Source organism: Bombyx mori, chromosome 19, assembly GCF_030269925.1.
Source record: "Bombyx mori chromosome 19, ASM3026992v2".
In the NCBI taxonomy this organism is placed as follows: domain Eukaryota; kingdom Metazoa; phylum Arthropoda; class Insecta; order Lepidoptera; family Bombycidae; genus Bombyx; species Bombyx mori.
In genome coordinates, this window is record NC_085125.1 from 12,433,956 (window position 1) to 12,438,870 (window position 4,915).

Consider the following 4,915-nt stretch of genomic DNA (forward strand, 5'->3'; position numbering starts at 1 on the left):
TCATAATGCATAAGATCAATATCTCAAATGTATTGGGAAGGAAAAGATCGGTTTTAGCGATAAGACTGCCTATTATACAATACCCGCCTGTTCACTGTTTTTGTATATTAGTGTTTTGGTGTGCAATAAAGCATATTCTTTCTCTCTTTCTCATTCTCTTTCTCTGATAAAGTGACTGTTCTATTTTTGAAACTAGAACCCATGACTGCTTTGAGACTGAAATAGACACAGCAGAGACAATATCTACACGTGCAAGCTTATACAATTCCCTTACTTATAGCGTCACCAACATATTCGGGTCTTATGATTATTAAACAAGATTCTTTGACCAGATATTTCATACTATATTAAACCAAATTTTGAAAAAAAAATACTATAGACTATAAACATAAAATATAACAACTTTCTATTGAATTACAGTGATCCTGAAAAGTGTTCAAAATAATAAAATTGTTGTTTTGTCATCGGTCCTTGATACGTGTGCTAATTTCAAAGATAATTAGATGTATTGAAGTCAGTGAAGATTAGCTTGAATGATTCTATTAGATGCACTACAGGCTAAGTTAATAAAAGTGTGCTTAAAACCAGCCGCACGCACCTTCGATCATGTCAAGAATATTTGTGAAGACCATGAAAATATTTCTCATGGTTACTTTATTCTCAAATTTCCACATTAGATAATAATACACGTTGTATATGAAAAAAAGAAGGGCAGATTAAATTAGACGGAAACGCTTATCAGGCATCTGGCAGAAACCGCAAACCTTTTATTTGCGACTTTTATTAAGGAAACCCTTCGGAAATTTCAGCAGTGTACCTTTTTTAGGAATACCGCAGTTTTATCCTTTTGTCGTTGGACACATAATATATTAACGCGTTTTAAGTCTTCGTTATTTTGTGAGACGAAAATATTTAAGTAATAGATTAATTAATGGCGGTAGAGCTTCTTGTGAGTCCGCACGGGTAGGTACCACTATTCTGCCTATTTCAGCCGTGAAGCAGTAATGCGTTTCGGCTTAAAGGGTGGGACAGCTGTTGTAACTATACTAAGACCTTACAGCTCATAGCTCATGGTGGGTGGTGGCATTAACGTTATAGTTTTCTATACAACCCATCTATGCAATAAAAATAAATAAATAAAATAAAAATATTTTTTGTACTCTTTGTAATTATTTGAAACTAGCCGTACTCGCCCGCTTCGCTGGGAATTTTAAATTAGCATTATTATTTATTGTCATTATAATTAGAGAGTCCAACACTCATATAAATATTAGCCTATTCATTAAGTACATGTATATTCTACAAGGATACCAAGTTTCAAGTCAATCGGATGCATGGTTCAGTAGTTATAACGGAACATCCGTAAAAACAATTGTAGATTTATATATTAGTATAGATGTTTTACCTCGTTTTACTGTCGCATAACTCAGCAAAGCTTACTCATTCTGACTACACAGCATCGCATGCATCGATGCTGACTCGGTGGTGCTATTATTAGCGCCCGTGACTTTTGCGCTGAGGGCCGTGGGTTCGATTCTCACATCGGGCAAACATTCGTGTGATGAACAGTATTCTTTACTCTTTTATTATCTAAATGTTTATATATTTAAACGTATATAAGTATGTATGTTTTTCTCTGGGACCCATAACACAGGGAATCCTAGACCGGATGACCATGCGTGATTTGTTCCCAGCTATTTTTTTTTTATTTATGCTATTTTTAAGCAAAATTCGTTTCTCCTTGATCCCACTCCATAAGCCCCGGGAATGATTCCTCAGTGGTGTACATTTCACTATTTGTTAAGTCTGTGGAGGTCTTCCACTGAGCGGGTGATATTGCTCGGTAGACCGATGATCCGAATTTTTTATTTTTTTTCCTATCTATTCTAGTAACCTTAGGTTATTCTAGATTCGCCGCGCTTGCAGATGAGCTCACGGGGCTCAAACCTGACGACGTTGCTAACACGAACCCTAGCAAGAGCTGTGCTTCGCAGAATCTACCACCGGATCGGAAACGCGACCCACTGAGAAGATCCGGTGAGAAACTCAATGAGCTGTGTCTATGGGTTAATTTACTCGTCAAGCCCATCGTCGCAAGCGACGGGTTCGACGAGAACGATGACCGGAGAATATTGTTGTTCGGAACTTGTATATATGCAAGCTTACTTTGAAAACTTTTTTACTGGTGGTAGGACCTCTTGTGAGTCCGCGCGGGTAGGTACCACTACCCCGCCTATTTCGGCCGTGAAGCAGTAATGCGTTTCGGTTTGAAGGGTGGAGCAGCCGTTGTAGCTATACTGAGACATTACAACTTATATCTCAAGGTGGGTAGCGCATTTACGTTGTAGATGTCCATTGGCTCCAGTAACCACTTAACATCAGGTGGGCTGTGAGCTCGTCCACCCATATGTCGTAAGCGAGATTCAGGCAACTGTCAAATATCTTATGTTGTATGATGGCTACCCGCCACAACGTCAAATTTTCAAAGTTAAATTCCGAAATTCTGTAAAAATACAGAGTAATTCCAACAAAAAAAAACCTATATAACTAGGGTCGGCAGACTAAAGCACATAAGTCAAAATTTTCAATTTATTTTTTATTACATCATCGGTTTACATTTTGCTCAACCCACAATCTGACTAAAGCACATAAGTCAAACTCAAGTATTTCATGGCGTATTCAAGCGGCGTTCTGTATCAACCTTATCAAATCTTAATATAATCAAACGAACTAAAAAACATAACTGGACTTATGTTCTAAGGAACACCATAAGTACAAAGTTATTAACGTAAGAAGTCTGACTTATGTTATAAAGAACATCAAAATGTAACATTTCTTTAGAGAAAGTGGTTACTTAAAAATATTTATAACGTAAACAATACTTCGGTAAGTGGTTTTAATTTACTAATGTTGTCGATTGTGCACAGTTTGTTGGTTAGTTGTGTGTGAGTGCTTAAGTATTTTAATTATTTAAGATGAATATTCAAAGAGGCAAGAAATTCGTTGAAATGGTGTTATCCACTCATCTGGAAAGCAATGAAGGTATATTTTCACATATCTTCAAAATCATGATTTGCAAATTACGTAATTATATCAATATTATATCATTATAAATAGGTCTTGTCCTTTTTTAGAAAATGTAAATCAGCAGTCGGTTTTGAACACAGAGAACCTAGTAGTAGACGATCCTATACCGTCAACATCATCAGGTCAAGTCAGTAGTTTAACATACTATTCTGCACTTGACTTCTCTAGTTATGATTCTGTACGAGATCCATGTTATGAATTACCGAGACTTCCAATCACATCGAGTTCAAGTACTTGTGATGAAATTTCAATGAATCCTAATGTGTCTCCAAAAAAGAGTATACGTACTATAAAAAGAGAGAAAAAAAAAACGTAACTTAGGACAGGCATACAAAACTTTAAAGGGAAATGTATATCAGATCGCACTATGCAAAAATTTTTTTAAGAAAAAACAAAAAAAAGGCCGCTGAGTTTGTTTCGCCAGTTCTTCTCAGGACTGTGGTTTTTTTTGGAACCGGTGGTAGAGTTAACATTGTTATTTATATTTTGACATTCAACAAGTGTGTTATACTGACATCTAAGTTGAAATAAATGATTTTGAATTTGAAAGAGTTTGCAGAATGAAATGTAAAGAACGTATACCTTAACTGATAGGCATGCCATATTTACAGAATATTGGCAAATGGGGTCATATGCAAAAAGATCTGTATACTTGGCGTCTTTAATGGAAATTCAAGATAAATCTAAGCAAAGAATACGAGCTATTGAACCTGAAAAGCAAAAGCTTAGAATGAAGACATAAAAATACTTTTTTACTGTGCATGGTAAAGGTGAACCTGTCTGCCGAGGATGTTTAATGAAACCGTTAGATGAAAGTGACAATTTTATAAAGACAGTTGCTATGAAAAGGAGATCATCCATTGGGGGTTCTCAAACTAATGATATAATATCTATACAGCCATTACCCATATCCATCGAGAAAAAAAAAGATTTAATTTCGCTGCTCCCTTTAATACTAGATATTTTCCATGAATTTTAAATAAGTCTTCCCACGTTGGAAACTTTACGAAATACTGATCCAGATATTTTAGAACTCGATGAAGAAGAAGAATTTTAATTAAACATTAAGTTGTTATTTATATTTATGACTTATATTATTATAATATATATCTTAATTGTTGATCTTTTTCACTTAACTCATACTATTATTGCGTTCCTTATAACTTAAGTCATCTAATTATTAAATAATCACATTTACTTTAAAATATTTAATTTTAATAATAAGTTAGTGTTATAGACTTATATAATTCAAATAAACATTATTAAGTTTGTTAATGTATAAGGTTCTAAATAGTTTTTTTTAATTCCTGTAAAGTAGCGATTTTTGACTTATGTGCTTTAGTCTGCTGACCCTAGTAATTTATACATCCTTACCTGTTACGTCGTATTAAAAAGGTATATATTCGTTTCTAATTAAAAAGTAATTGTACTCGAGGGAGACGCAATGTCGCGGGTACCGGCGAAATGAAGCGACCTTTAATTAAGGCTGTGTAGCTTACGGTAGACATATGTCGAGGTACCCTTTTCATTGCGAGTGACAGGAATAGCCCCTACCATGTTTTCACGATGGTAAACAGGTGATTTAATGTCGATAGTGAGTTTTTGTTAGTAAAAGCATAGAAAAGACAAATCGTTGTTCATCTTTTGAATTGATTTATATTGTGACACAATCTCATGATTAAATGATTTCATGAATGTTAATGATGGATGTCAAGTCGTAGTGCACAATCACACGTCTTTTTTTTTATTTATTGCTTAGATGGGTGGACGAGCTCACAGCCCACCTGGTGTTAAGTGGTTACTGGAGCCCATAGACATCTACAACGTA

The 4,915-nt window shown here is 34.9% G+C and overlaps 1 long non-coding RNA gene across 1 annotated transcript; it reads left to right on the forward strand.

The window, feature by feature from the left end:
* The first annotated feature begins 2,725 nt into the window (after nt 1-2,725).
* LOC134200711 (uncharacterized) lies at nt 2,726-4,284 on the forward strand. The gene is made up of 2 exons (XR_009975739.1): nt 2,726-3,042; nt 3,135-4,284. It is a non-coding gene; the product is annotated as an uncharacterized LOC134200711 (long non-coding RNA).
* The last annotated feature ends 631 nt before the right edge of the window (nt 4,285-4,915 follow it).